The sequence below is a fragment of the Corvus hawaiiensis genome, chromosome Z (assembly GCF_020740725.1).
Source record: "Corvus hawaiiensis isolate bCorHaw1 chromosome Z, bCorHaw1.pri.cur, whole genome shotgun sequence".
Classification (NCBI taxonomy): Eukaryota; Metazoa; Chordata; class Aves; order Passeriformes; family Corvidae; genus Corvus; species Corvus hawaiiensis.
Window position 1 is genome coordinate 50,504,922 of NC_063255.1, and position 16,559 is coordinate 50,521,480.

Sequence of the window (16,559 nt, forward strand, 5' to 3'; positions counted from 1 at the left end):
GTCGTTGTCAGAGGGGTGGTATCAGTTGAAATAAGAGTGGTAACATGCCCCCATTAAATTCAGGTTGCCACAGAGCTTGCCTGCAGGGTAAGGGCTATGGGGCTAAAAATAGCTGCTGGCTGTTAGAAACTGGGGTTTTGGAGTTAGTCCTTGGACTAAAGTGCAAAGTAAAAACCCTTAAAAAAATATTAAAATACATCTAATGCATCTTAAAACACTTGTAAAAGTAGACAATGAACATAGGAAAGATAACTCTTATGGTGTACAGGTGGTTTAAAGTTTGAAAAGGGAGCATAAGTTAGGGATTTTTAACCGGGGAATTTTTAACTGGGAATGGTGCAAATAAACTACTTTGAACAATTGAAAACACTAATAATAGAACTTGATTTTTGTACCTGGGCTGATGGGTTAATTTTAACATTCAATTTAGAAATATTTAACTCAGAATTTATTAATTAAGGCACTTAATATGCAAAGACCAAGCACAATTAAGGATCTCATGTATGACACTCTTGAAGTGGTGGATGTGGTTCTGTCGAAGCGGTGGTCCTGTAGAGAGGTCTGCTCTTCCTCAGAAGGTCCAGTGGTGGCTGTGTAGCTCCTGTCCTCTGGGAATCCAGTGGCAAGGGTGGCTGTGGTGCTCAGAATCTCAGATTATATCCAGGATGGAATGCTTGGTTCCTCCTTCTGGGTGGAGCATCTCCCAATGGGATGATGAGTCATGAGGCCAGGCATTGATGGGCTCATTAGCAGAAGATAGTCCAGAGGGAGGAGGCAAGGAAACACTGCCCCTCCTGGTTTCAACAGCTCATCAGGATGGTAGTAGAATACACTGCAACCCAGGACAACCAAGCTGCTCAAAGTCCCATCCAACCTAGCCTTGAACACTCCCAGGGTTGTGGCATCAACAACTTGTCTGGACAGCCTGTTCCAGTGCCTCACCATCCTCACAGTAAAAAATCTTTTCCTAAAGTCTGATCTAAACCTACTCTCAGTTTAAAGCCATTCCACCATGTCCTGTCACTACATACATTTGTAAAAAGTATCTCTCCATCTTTTTTGTAGGCTCCCTTCAGATACTGCAAGGCTTCAATTAGGTCATCCCAAAATATTCACTAAAACTGTAAAATTCTTACGCAGGATCTGAAACACAACTGAAGACTTTTCGTACTTGAGCATTTTTTATGATATGGCAAAGAATGTGATTATAAAACAAGGTCTGTGTTTCAAACCCAACTTTTGTGAGCTAGAGCTGTGGAAATTGGTTTAGCATTATTGCCTAGAATTTCTACTAGTGTTCCTCCGGTTGAAGAGCTGCTTTACTAGCATTTTGGAAGGAATTGAACTAGCAGCCCTGTAGAGTCTTGATGAAAAGGTATTGCTGATGCTAGCCAAATGCAGTCTTTTTATTCAGAGAACTTAGAGTTTGTGATTTATTATTAAGACAAATGAGTGTCAAAAGGAGGTTGCCCTCTATTCATTTAATGAAATAGAGTGCCATTAACAGAGAAGCAATTCTCTTTTAATTGGGCTAGATTATTGCATGTACCCAAAATAAACTCTTGAATGTTACATACTGCAACATCTTTCTAATTAAAAATTATAATTTTTTATATCTGTCAAGGTTTTTAAGTGGTACTTTTCATAAAAAGCTGTTGAATTATAAAAAAATCTGGCACAGAGCAAAAAAGTATCCGTGCTCCCTGGGTTTTAAGTTTTAAATCAGATTTTTTTTTGTCTCATTTATTTCCTTTAATACTTGATTATAGCCTGTGTGGGAGAGCTTCCAAATAAGCGGAGGATACTGAACTATTTCTTGAACAACAATAGCTTATGGGATCTGTTTTTGAAGGCTTCCACCATGTTTATGTTAGTAGGGACTGCGACTACTGGTGAAGGAAAAACCACTTTTCACTTCCCCCTGCACTAGTACATAATGATCAAAGTCAGAAAACCACTTTCTTCTTTAGAAACCGGTTAAAAAACAGTGAAATGAAGTATGATCTTGTAATTACTCTTAGGCTGCCTGGCTGCCCTGTTTTTCATGCCAAAAAGTCCTTTCATCTAAGAGGCATTAGTGTAAAGTTTAGGCTGGCACCTAGTGTTTCTTATGATGTGTCATTAGTAGCTTCAAGCAAGCACAGTATTGAGTCAGCTTTAAACCAATCCTAAACTCTTTCTCTCTCCCTTTCTCAGAGATGTATCAAAATGCAGCAATAATAAAAAGCAAAAAGATCGAAACTTCATTAATTCCCAAACAAATAATAAATCAAAAGCTCCAAACTTAGAATAAGTACTTCTGAAGTGTCAAAGATTTCTGTTATTTGAAGGTAGCCAGGATATTATGCTGCAAGACTTACATGCTTTAGCAAAAGCTCCTCTCGCTGTGCATTGAGATAAAAGTCATCAAGTCAGTGTGGTTAGCAGATGTGAACAATATTTTATAGCGAGTCTCCTCTAGTGGTACAGATGGTGTAGAAATACTCGTAGTAATACATTAGAGAAGCTGATGGAGTTACAAAACATTAAAAGAGAGGAATACCCTTGAACATCCTTTTGAGACCATGAGGCTAATTTATTCTAATACGTTGAAGTGCTAAAGTAGAGCTGTGATACAAATTCTTCCCTGTCATAATATGTCACAATGAGTACCTTGTCAATTTTAGTTAATTACCACTGCCAGTAATCCCAGTAAGACATTACCTTAAAAATAGCTTATGATCTCATGGGTACTAGAAAATTAAACTCCCCTGCTGCTATATCTATTTTTTGCCATCTCTCTACATTCAATTTATAAGAAAAGTTAAAATTCCTGTAAGTTCTTTAGAAAATAATTGTAGTATCTTAGTAGTTTCATATTTCAATTCTGGCTGATGAATTTGAATATAAATTCACTCAGTCTTCTCTGAGTAGACTGAACATGCTGCATGGGTAATAAACACAAGCAGGGGATGAGCTATTGGCTTTTGCTTCTTATTTTGAACTGCTCAATTCTGACTAATCTAAGAGATTATTGCCACCCTTTTCTGCGGGATAGATTCACCCTTTGCTTTAATTTTCTTTTTGTGTAGAGGATCTAATGAGTATACCTCTACTTTTAAAGACCACCTTTTTACAAAGGGTTAATCCACAGGTTGTACACTTTAACGCGTTTGGATTCTCTGGTTTTTTCTTTTTTTTTTTTTTTAACTAAGAAGACTACTGCAAAAAGCAGACCTATGAAACAAATCACCATCAAACATTATTTTGCATTAAAATGAAGCTTTCTTGCTTTGATTTGAAATAATGAGACTGTTAAGTGGAGAAGCTTCTTCCATAGCTGATGAGAAAACAGACTCCAGAACATCAGCTATCTGTGCTTATGTTGAAACTGAGTCAAGGAAATAATTGCTAGATAAAGAGAACCTTGAAACATATTAATTCATTTTAAAGTAAAAAAAAAAAAAGGTGAAATAGATTAAAATTAATGAACAGATATAGAAGTCAAGAAATGACATTGCATTGCCAATTTACATTTGTTTAAGTGAAAATGAGTAAAGGGAAGAAGATATTAACAATTCAAGGTGAAATCTAAATTAAAAAGAAGGTGATAGTAAAAAATTAAATGGTTGCAGTATTAAATCAATTTTCCCAAGAGGGAAGCTATGAGTAAGCCATACTGGTTTAATGGGTAATAAAGCATATGCGATAGAGGATTTAAAGTGAAACAGAATAACAAAGGTGACAGTAAATGCATATTTTTTTTTAATTGGTGGGGGGTTTTTTAAAAATGTGTGCATGCAAGATTAATATTTCAGGCTTGCTTACTATGATTTAGTAATAGGCAATGGTTTTAAATTGAAAGAGTAAGTTTAGAATTGGGTGTTGGGAGAAGTTCTTTACTGTGAAAGTGATGAGGCACTGGAACAGGATGTTCAGAGCAGCCATGGATGCCCTGTCCCTGGAAGTGCTCAAGGCCAGATTGGATGAGGCTTTGAGCAGTATGGTCTAATTGAAGGTGTGCCCTGCCCATGGTAGCAAGGCTGGAACTAGATATCTTTTAGATCCCTTCTAACCCAAACCATTCTACAGTCTGAGGATTCTGTGATTAATTTTAGATGGTAAGAAGAAATGAATCATGGCAAGAATATCAACTAGGAAAGCGTAAGACTAAATAACTTTTTCACTTGCCCAGTGTTCATTCTGTATAAAAGATCATGCAAAACATTAGGGGCCAAATTCACTTTTTCTGAAAATTTACTGGTTTATACATTCTTGGTTTTTAGCAGTAGTTACAAAGGTTCAGATAGAAGAGGTGGGTTAGAAAAACAGCTTAATCTTTGGATATCTACTGATATCCAAAAAAATCTCCAGAAAAAAATGCTGATTAAAGTCAGCAAGGTGTTAAATTTTGCATTACAGCTCACTGCACATGAAGTGAGTTTGAAGGTCTCACCTAAGACTGTAGTAAATAATTGTGGTTAGTACATCTCTGTAGGGGCTCTATAAATGATAGTTTTGTCAACATGAGTAAAGTGTATGTTGCTTGTTCCAAAGGTTTTGTGATTTCTACAAGATACAAGAAACAGCTACACAACTCATAATGACAATGAAGAAAATGAGTATGTGCAGTCAATTTCTAAGGAACAGAAGAACAGGCTGAATGTTCTAGGTGTTTGAAGCACAGATTTCTTGTCTGTCACACTTCTAATATACAGAATAGTTTTAATGGCCTGTTCTCATGCACTAAAAGTTGTAGCTCTAATATGTACTACTGCACCTGTTTGTCTGATGTGGCATTTTTCATGAGATTAGGGCTTGCGTTGGAGCCCTGTCTTGGAAAGCATGAAGTCATAATCAGGCAAAGGTGTAACACTGAAGAACTGGTAAGATGTTGAGGTTACTGGGGAAAAACAAACACTAAAGGAAATTAAGGAGGATGAAAAATTTATGAGAAGCCAGAAATTTTATCTCAAGAAAATCAGAAGTTGATAAACAGATAAAAAAGGGACATACTCTATGGTTTGTAAGTGTGCAAGATGATTCTGACAGTGACTTTCTACACTTTAAGGGAACAAACGAAAGGTAATAGCCAAGACAAGTGGCAGTAAGATTGCTATAGGAGAAGACCAAAGAGAATTTTAATCACAGGGATTGCAAGCCCCTTGGAATTTGAGGAAGTTAAAAGCAAACAACCACAGACTTGATATGGTAGAGGAGAGGCCAAAAAGATTGTAGTTAGGGATCTCTACAGACCAGCTTTATTAGCTATTTGGACAGCTGATGGAGAGCTGATTAGGATAAAAAAAATTATAAAAATGATAAACAACAAAATAATGAGAACATCCAGCTATTGTGAAAGCAAATGTTTCCTGGGGATAGCTGTCAAAATTGATAAAGCTGAACAGTCCCTTTATTACTTACATAGCTTCTAATGCTTTAATAGTTCATGACAGGAGATAAAAATGAACTTCTTTTCCTATCAGTCACAGGAATTTTACTGGGTGACAGTGTAATAACATTTTGTGCTGCAATGGTCAGTTAAATCTTTGTAAAGTTATGATTGATATTCATCTCATTTGCATTTTTTGACCTTTATTGTGGAGTTTCTTTCCTATAAAGCTACTGCATTTCATTTCTTCTTCATCCAATATTCCAGTGCCTGACCTAATTGTGACACCATGATTCTGAAAGTAGTTATTTAACCACTTTGGGCAGCCAAGGTCCAAGTGAAAGTCTGAATAGCCTGAGAGGATATGAAGTGCATGAATTATCTCTGCCCCATTATCATCTAGCACTTCGGAAAATTTTTAGTTCTAGAATAGTCTAGATGAACAAAACCATTCCCTGAATTAAAGTTTATTTAAGTTTGACATAGAAAAGACCCACGGTTTGCTTAAGAAAGTCCTGAGCCTGTTTAAGGGTTTGAGTTCTTTCTCAGTTCATCATAATGACATTATAATGGAAGCAAAAGAACAGTTAAGCAAACATGCTGACCTTCTGTAAGCCCTGAGGCTCTCTTTGGTTCTTACATAATGATATACTGGAGGCATGAAATGGTACACAATTTTTTCTGTTGACGACAGGCCTGTGTTTAACGTTGCCATACAGAGATCAATTTAACCGCATGTACTTCTGGCATGTGATTTTGGATTTCACCCTAATGTCATATCTCTAAAAGTCACATGTACTGGTTTGAAATGTGAATTTTGATGTATATTTCAAGGAGGAATATGGAGTACAAGTTGTTTCAACTGAAATATGGACTGGTAGATTTCTGTTTATGGTTTTCACCTGTTCGCACATCCACTCTCTACGGGGACAAGGGTTGGTGGAGTGGCCTGAGGCCTTTTTTATCTTCAGCAGTTATAATTGCCATTGGGCATTGTACAGGACCCTCCCCTGAATAAATCTGTGTGAAATAACAAGCTTCAACTTTGTTTGATTTAATGAAACTCCACACATAAGAAAAAATAATTATTAGCTGCATTTTGAGTAGTCTTAAATATAGTTTTTCTATAAAGTAAATAGAATCTTGATAAAACAATGGGGTTTTTAAATTACCTGTATCTGTTTCAAGCTTTGTCTCTTTACTTACAGAAATAAGGAGGGAAGTAGTATTAATGTTTGCTAAATATTCATAGTGAAAACTACAGAAAAGTGGTCTGGAGTGATGTGGATCTGCAAATCAATTTGTATTTCATCTTAGGTTTTGAATAACTTCCAGTTGCAAAATGGTAACTTTGCAGCAAATCTCTTTTGCCCTTAAATGCATCTCAGATAAATTATACTAGTGCTGTTAATTAGAAAGAATAAAATGGTAGTTTGCTGTAGCAGGGGGGGGTCCTGGGAGCAGGGGAATCCAGCCAGAGTCACGATACGAACACCAATACGATTTGAGCATCGTGCTCCAGTTTTATTATTCCGTTACACCAAGTTATACTTTTTCCAAAGTTCACGCCCCTTTCCCATGAGAAAGCCTCTAAGCAGCAGGGGAGCTGACCAGTTTTTTTTCAGGGGAGCTGACCTTTTCCCAAGGCTGTTCAAGGCCGCCGGCTGGCAGGTGCCTTGCAAGCCTGTTTTCAGCCTGAGGCCCCATCAGGGGTACTTCTGCAACAGCCCTGGGATGCCCAAGCCCTCCTGGGGTATCCTCTATTCCACAAGGAATGCCTCTACAGTTTGCAGTTGGAGAAACACAATAAACAATATTTACCTATTTTCTTTTCAGAACAGAACTGCATTTTAATTTTACCTTCACAAAAATACCATTAATTTAGAATAAGAAAACAATGAAATAACTGGGACCAAATTTTCTTACGTCTTGTAAGCAGCTGGTGTAACTAGTGCATGCAGTTCAAATTTCTGCTCTTTAGATTCATTAGAAAAGAATCTGGCTTGTCTGCTCTCATCTTGCAGAACAGTACAGTTTGTCCCCAAATGTAACTTACATGTGAAAATAATGGAAAAGATTTCAGTCCTCGAGATAATGTAAACATTTTAAATGTGTGTGATTATCAGAGTAGTGGATGTGCTATTTTACTCAAATAATTACAACTATGCTCCCTAGTATGAGCGCAGTGTCTTATCCCTGTATTTTCTGGGGGTATACCTTTCCTCATAAAGCCTTTCATATCATAAAACTGTGTTTATATTTTGGCATTGTTGTCTTTTCCAGCTATGATGGTACTGCTACATCAGTGCCACTTGGATGTTGTACAAGTGGTGTTTCATGGTGACTACTTTATGCAAACACTGAAAGTATGAGCAGTAGATGGACACCACCTATCAGTGTGTTTGCTGGCAAGGAAGAGGCCAAGGCAGTTCTTCTGGATAGAAAATATGAAGTCTTCAACTATATGTTTTTGTTTATGGAGAGTAATGTGTTTTTCTGCATTTATCTGTCCAATGTTTTTGTTTATAAACATTTTTGTTGTATTGCAATCTAATTAGGCGCTATATGTGTGCCTGTCCGGCAAAATCACTAGATCTGCATGAAGACTGTGGCTTCAGGAATAGTCCGATCTCTAGATGGGAGTTGTTAGGAAGCAAATATCCAAGATCAAGACATAACTTTGTGCTGCCTGAATAGAGAAATTTAGTTGTATTTTGTTCGTCATAAATTGGCATACCAAAACCCTTCACAAAACCAGCATCTTCCACTGGGGGCTTGATTGTTCCAATTAGCTGCTAAAGCTGATTTATACATTCTAGTAATCTCTAGAGCTCTTTAATTCTGTATTTACACTAAGAGTGTCATGTCAAGCCTCCTTAATCTAGTGTTTCTGATAGCTGTTGAAGAGTTTTAACAGATAATTCTCATCATAAGCCACCATGACTGAATATTGACTTACAAATGTTGTGTACAAATTTGTTAAGCACATTTTTTAGAGCAGTGATTTCACTAGAAAAGAGTACATCATCCTTTTTCATTCATACATAGATAAATCTCTCTCAAACTTAGAACAAGGCAAATTCCAATGTAAATTCTTTTTATGTATCAGAAACAAGAAAGCATGAATAATGTCTTAAAGAAGAGTGTCCTAGGATGTGTGTTCCTAAATATGTGGCCATTCCAGATTTGTTGTAAAGAATTACCTTTTTTTTTCCATATAGAACACATGAATTTGGCTATAAGCATGATCAAAGCAAAAGGGGCAAATTTTTAACACTTCATACCTACTGTTCCCATAACAGCCTTGTGAGGTATAATAACAAACTAGCATTTTTTGCCAGGTCCAATTTGCAAAACACAGATGTAACAACCCAAGGTGATGGTCCTTTTGTCTCCACTGTTGTCTTTCTTCTGATACCAGACACATCTTCCCATCCTGTCTTTCACTCAGTAAGAAAGTGATCTTTTTTACTTGACAAGTAGCCAATTTGCCATGTAGCCAGCTCAGTTCCAGAGATGATATGAAGGAGATATACAGGAACAAGAGGGGAAGGAGAGGGGAGAAGGAGCAAGCAGAGCCCCCTTGGAGAAGAGTCATCACTGCTTGCCCAGCAAGGTGGGCAGCAGGCCACTCCCAGGGCAGCAGCCCTCTCTGTGTAGAGGCAAAGTGGCTGCTTGGAGAGCACAGTGGTGTAGTCAATGTGAGACTACCTTGGAAGTGGCCTTCAACCTGAGTTTGTCTAATTGTGAGAAAGACTGTCAACACTTGAGCAAGGTTTCCTGCCCCCACAGTTGACTTAAGGGTCTTTTTGAAGACAACATGCATCTTTGGTCCTCACTGGAGGCTCAGCATTTGGTGCAGTATAGGCATGTGCCAGGCTGAGGGTGGCTGCAGACAGGGACCTTTCCTACAGGAGCTCCCAACCTTTCTGCAAGAGTTGGGGACGTGCTTCATGCTGCAGACCACTAGCCCTTGCTTTGTTTATATTGGACTTCGGCTTCTGCTGAAGTGTGAGTCTGAATCTGGTAGGTGTTTCCTGATCATCTAGTCCTTCATCAGGGAAAGTCTGTAGCTGATGTTTTGGAAGGAAGACACTGCTGTCCAGGTCGTGGAGTTCAGGAATTATGTGTTGCTTCTCATCCTCTGGAGAAGATAGTGGTCCTGTTTGAGTTTCAGAGGAGGAAGCTGTGAAAACAGTGAACAGACTGTGCAGTGTCAGTATGGGCAACAAGGAGGCTGACAACATGTGTTACCTTCCCACCAGAATGACACTCATATTCTCTCCATTTTATTGTCTCTGGCAAGGTGCAAGGACTGGGACAAACAATGAATAGGGTAAACTCTTAAACTGTATCACTGCAAGTTGTCAGAGATTATGAGTGAGGCATTTTAGGGAGAACAGAAAGTGTGGACAGGTCTGACTAAGCTTATTGTGCTATTTGGAGTCGGTGTACATAACCAGTTTCCAAGAGGCATGCCTGCTTTCTTCCTGTAGAGTGGTACCTTTCAGCTTCATCATGTAAGATGCTAGGCTGCATCTTTGAACATCTTAAACTTTCACAGGCCTTACTTGGATAAGAATATTCATTACTTCTGAAATCTCTATATAATTTAAATAACAGAGTTGAGAGCATCTGAAAGTCTGTTTTTTTCCAAAGCAACCAGAATTTAGGAGTTGTGCAGCAAGATTTCTGTGGTGACATTTCCCAACCAACCAGCTTTTGTCCTTCTAAATGGCAATTAGAAAAGCTGACATTCTCATCTAAAAATGTATGAGTAAATAGAGTTACTTTTTCTAAAAAGTTGTAAGTGCTTTATACAGTCTTTGCAACTAGATCTTGGGCAGGCTGGATCTTACCAATGAAGACTTAATTGAGACTTATGCATGATATTTCTAAATTATTCAGTATTCAATCATTCTGGCAGAGTTATGATGCCAGTAATGATGTTCATTTGTGATATATGTGATATTTTTCAAAAGCAAAGACAAATAAGACACATTGTGTTCATAGGAAATTACTGCTGGTTTTGAGGCTATCTGAGCCTGCATTTGGATGCTCTAGAGATTTTGAGAATAGTAACCTGTTGGTCAGTTCTGGCAATAAAGAGAAATGTTTCCAGAATCATACCACTTTTATGCAATAAAGAGTATAAATTAAACAAATTGTTACATAAATTGATAAGAATTCAAATTTATTTTAATACTGAAACTCTGTGACATGTTTCATGGAATATCCTTGCATCACAGCAGTTATGTACTTTTCAATATATGTATGCTTGAATGGAAAATATGGAGATATTTACCTTCTGTTCCCTTAAATGTTAGTTTAGTTAGTTAGTTTAGTTCCCTTAAATGTTAGTTGCCTGCTATGATACAGTTGGATAGGCTTAGTTTTTAAGGTGTGAAGAGCAACCATCAAATAAGAAATCAAATTGCTTTAACTCTCAATCAAGTTAAATGTTATTGACCTCTCTGAAGAGTATTTTTTTTTCAGTATGCTGGGGAAAGTAGCTCAGTAATGGGCTTTTTACTCCAGTAAATGCCACTTTGAAATAATTTAGTGAATTACTCTTTCCTAGATTAACTCCATTATTCATTCAGTTTTTATTTAAGAATCCCATAAAGGTTTACCAAACAGAGTAACAACTAAGTGGTCAGGCATTGATTCATATTTCTCTGAAAGTTTTTAATATTGTGGGCTGGTGACAAAATGCCTTCTCCTGCATTCTCCCCTCACTCACACCTCCTCTCCCCTGCAATTGTCTCTGATGGGCAATATGATTTTTCCTAAGATAAGAATATCAAATACAAATTGCAGAGGTGACTCCAGATGATCACATGATGAATGCATTTCAGAGATGAAGGAGCTGTGATGCCTGTGATGGGCTTTGGTGCACACTGGCTTGCAAAAGGGTATCAAATGCCACTGGAGACTGAGCTGACTGATCTCCTGAGGCTGCAGGCGGCTTCCAGATGGATCTGCCCTCACCCACACCATTCCCTTCACTCCCCCTATCCTTCTCCCCCACCTCAAGGCAGGGATGTCTGCCAGGTACATCCAGCCATAACACTGGCAAGACTCACTTCTGAATGGATAAGTTAAAGTGTTATGGTCACCTACAGAGATAAAATCTTGCAGTAGTTCCATAGGTACTTTGTTGCTTTGTAACTGCATTCTGCAAGGCCAAAGCCTGTACATTTCTAGGGCAATCTGTTTATATTTTATCTCTTTAGACAAATTTATGTTATATACTGCATTGACAATATTTAGATACTTTATTAGCAATAAATCTGAAGATAATCATCCACATAACATAATGGAGAGGCTTTTCTCTACTGCTTTGTCACAGTAAAACTGAGAAGAGCCTGGGTCGATCTTTTTGACACGTCCTTATTTGTATGCATTAATAAGGTTGCCTCTTCATCTTCTTGAGCTTGGAGGAAGAAATGCTTGACTAATAACCAGCTTTCTTAGGCCCATCTTCCCTCCAAGGCTTTATCCCAAGGCACTTTACCAAAGAGATCCCTGAAGGGGCCAAGTTATCTCTCCTGAATTCCAGGGTAGTGAGCTTTCTGTGCACCCTTCTCACTACCCTAAGATCTTGGACTCCATTTCATGGTCACTGCTGCCAAGGCTGCCTTTGAGCTTCACACATCCCCCCCACAGCCCCTCCTTTTGTTTTGGTGAAAACAAAATCCAACACGGCACCTCTCCTTTTTAGCTGCTCTATCGCTTGGAGAAGGAAGTTACCCAAGGCATTCCAGGAAACTTCTATTGGAGTTAGCTTTCTTCATAGCAGCCCTCATGGTCCTCTGTTTTGGTTTGTTACCAAAACACTGTTGATTACACTGATGTTTTGACTATTGACAAGGAGGACTTGTACAGTACCAAGGCCTTCTCTGTCTCGCACTCAGGTCTACAGTAGGTTGTGGTGGACAAGTGATTGGGAAGGAACACAATGTGGACAACTGACCTCAACTGGCCAAAGGAATATTCCATACCATATTGCACCATGAGCATAATTAAAGGCATAGGAGAGATGGGTTTTGGGTAGGAACTGCTTGTTTATCAATATGTTTGTGGGAGGTGGTAAGTGTCTTTGAATCAGTTTGTGGTTTATTTTTGGTTTTTTTTCCTGCTTCCTTCCTTTGCTTTTTAATTGTGTTAACACATTTATGCTCCTCCAATTCTCTTCCCTATCTTGCTCTAGGGGTAAGTGAGTGAGGAGTGAGGTGTGGACTTGCATACCAGCAAGGGCCAACCCAGCACAGTTCGTTGGTAAATATGAATGCAGTTTTGAGAGCTGAAAAACCAGTAAACTTCTATTCTTACCAATCATTACATTGTTTACTATAAAATTCAGAACTTGATCAGATTACACACATACCACTGACAATGTTTAATTTTGGGGTTTTTTTAGTGTCAGTTATTTGTCAAGGAAATACTGGAAATGCAAAACTTTATAACTTATCTAGCAAAACATTTATACACATATTTCACTCCAAACATAGCTAACACTGTCAAAAATATGATGAGACAATGTTTGATTCAATGATAGTTGGATTACACATGAAGTTAAGAATGCATTTTAATATTTTTCTGGACTAGCACCATGCAGCATGTGTTCTATCCCATTTGTAGATCTGCAAATAAGGAGGCCACTTTGAAGTCCACATACTTAAAGGAGTTAAAGGAGGATTTTTAAGAAACCAGATGTACTTAACCTTAATTTGATAAAAAGCATAAAAAGAAAAAAAAAAAATCTCTGTGCAGTAACATCCATTTGGCTGGATTGCAAATGGCTGGCTGGCTGAGCTCCAGATCTCTTCTCATTACAATTTCAGCACTGTGGGATAGTTAAAGAGTAGAGGAGAAACAGCCCGTGTTTAGAGTAATGTTGCTTATATTGCTGCTTAGCCAAGGAATTAATAGCTGGCCTCTGGGGAGTCTCGTTGGCATCTGGTTCATGGCATGATTGAGGGCGCTGCTACAGAGGCTAGAATACTAGTTATCTTATTAATAACTTGCCCTCATGTGCATATTTATTACATGCTATACCTTCTGTCAGAACTATTCTTTGTATGCAGAGTCTTTATTTATGGTTCTAATTCCTTTTGCATTTTTTATCTACAGTGACCAAAGATAAACACTGAGAGGTACTATATAAAAAATATCTGGCTGATTGACTGAGTGAATCAATATTCATATTTATACTGTGTATATCACCCAAGGTCCCCTCAGGGCTTTCCTGTAATTACAAGTAATAAAATATTGCCTTAAAGAGCCAACATAAATGCTAAATCCTGAATTTATTAGCCTGCGAAATCTGCATTAGCACTCTCCAATTTTAAAAGTGCCAAAGCAAAAACTATTCATGTATCACAAGGATAGAAGTAGCCAACAGGGATTTTTTAAAATCTGGTGGAAAGATAGTGTGGAAAAGATAGATTTATAGAGAGAAAATAGTAATATGATTTTATTTGCTGCAAAAGGAGTATTTTTATGGCTTCATTACAATTCCCACTCCTGCCCATGCTGTCACAGCAAGTCACTGGATGTTGTTGCCATAGCGACAGCAAATAGCAGGGGAGATCTGCTTTTTGAAAAATCAAGCTTACAATGACAATGATAATGTCAAAATCATTGGTTTAACTCTAATATAACTCCACCATTTGTAAATCAAGTTCAGTTTTCCTGAAGCTAGTGAAATTGTGCTGTTCAAAAATTAGTCAAAATAAGATCACATTCAGAACCAAAAATGAAATGATTGTAAAGAGTAGAAGTAGACCCAGAAAAAACATGTATAATAGCTGAGTAGGTTTTAGCAATGAACATGGATGTAAAATGGTATCTTGAATAGAAGTTCAGGTCAGACTCACAATTTGCAGCTGATCACATTTTCTTCAGTGGGTCTGCTGGATCTGGACACTGTCAGTCCCTGTGGCTGAACTACATCTCCAGTGCAATACCTGGTCTTGAATCTCTGCTTTGTCATCTCAAGTACCAACTTCTTTAGAAGAACAGTATATAAACAGTATGCAAGTGAGAAACTGAGATGGTTTTCTGGAGTAAGAATTGCAGATGAGGTTTAAAATAACATGCTTCAGACATGTTAATATGTGCCTAACAAGTTGGAGAGCTTTTCTATTATCAACAAGTGAAGCATTTGCTGATCTACTCTAACTGCAGATTTACTTTTTTATTCAGTGTAGTTGTCATCTCTTTTTTCACCTCAGAATCTTGGAATCTTCTTTACATTAAACTTTACTATCCTTACTCCCCAGCATTTATCCTGCCCAATACTGATTTAATTATGTTTATTATAGCTTTTTGTGTCACTGAAAGTTGAGTAAAGCTTTCAACACACTGCTTTTTGCTGCAGAAGCAGTGAGAGAAGTGTTTGACTGGAGTGACTAACCAGAAGTAGAAATGTGCTATAGGATGGCTCATAAACATTTTTTTTACATGTAGATACAATCCTTTGAAACAGCCAAGTTGTGTCTAATGTGCTTGCTGGGGCTTATGCAGCCCAATGGCATGGCATTTCTACACAACAAATCACTATGTCTCCGATCAAACTGTTGAGCTGTATACAGACAATTTCAGAGAAGCAGGAATCAATTAGGTCAAATATAATCTCAAACAGCTCAAATGTTGGCAACAAAGGTGATAGAATCAAGGACCAGTTTTCAAATTAATGAATTAATGTATTAATGAACACTCAATACCGATTATAAAAGCTATTTGGTGATCTGAGTTTTGCTGTGGGATTGAGCACCTTTCAAGAATTCTCAGTTTTAACGACATCCTAGCAGTGGGGAGTAAATTTTATTGGGCATTCTGCCCCATATTTAGTTTCTTATTCTTAGGTAAGAAGATAGAAAATGCTTGTAATATTTCTTGGTGGTGATGAACTATTAGCTACTCCCATACATCAAATGACACCTGAAGCTAGATATTAAGCTTCTGTATGTCTGCTGTTAAAGGTGTCATTCGTGGCATGTGTTACACTAATAAGTAATGATAAATTCACAAGGGTGTGACCGGTAGATTGCCACACAAAATTATTTTGAGATCATTATAAACACACTTGAGAAAATCAAGGTATTACAAATGATCTGCATATTTCTGAACTATATGCAGTATTAAAATCAATGTGAGAAGACCTTGAAGGTATTGTTTTCTATTGTCAGAACTTCAAGAACAGTGTTACAGAATGTATGCAGAGTGGCAGAGGAGAGTGGTACAAATGAAGAAGAGAGTGACTGTGAAACTTCAAGTAATTTCATGCATATGGGAGAATAAATGAATAATCATTTGCTGGTGGTAAATATGTCACAGTTATAATGATTTCTTGGCCAGGAAAATGGCTAGTAGGGACATTACTGTTCTGTAACGTTACTTCAGGTAAGATCTGTAATTTCTTAAAAAAACATTTATACCTAAATGAATTGTCAGGAGTCTTTCATTAAGTATGAATTATTTTAAAATAATGTCTCTTGTGTAACCTGAAAAACACTGTAAAGGTTTGATGCCACTTTATACTTTGATCCCTCTGAAGTAGCTGTATTTTTTTCCATTAATTTCACTATAATCAGAATCCTGCCAAAATAAGTCTTCCTGCTGTAGACACAGAACTGTATATAATCTGGTCTGGGACAAATGTTTTTCTTCTTTTTCTGTGATCAATAACCTCCTCCTTGTTATTATTCATGTTCAATAAATTTTTAAAATGCAGGAATGAAACTAATGATCAAACTTTCAAGTAATGATTAAGCAAGGAACAATAGCAGTGAGATATCTTACAGCAAAACAAATGATAAGCCAATTAAAATCTAGAGAAAGAAGAAAATATAATCGCTATTTATCGTTTTCTACCCTCTGCAGAAGGTAGTCTTTTAATAATCAAGATGAATTTCTTATTACAATGCTTCAGCTTAAAATAGTTTTTCCAGTTTTTGATTTAGGATAACAAAAATGTGAAACAAAATGTTTATCTGAGTATATAAATACACGTTTTTGTATCCATGTGCTATTTTGATCGATATAAGAAAAGCTTAAAAGTTACAGAGGGGAAAAATGCAGTTTTCAAAAGTGTCAAAACCTTATTAACTTCATTTATGAGAATATTTTTAATAAAGAGATTCCAGAATGGTTTGTTAAAATAAATTTGTAGTATTATTTG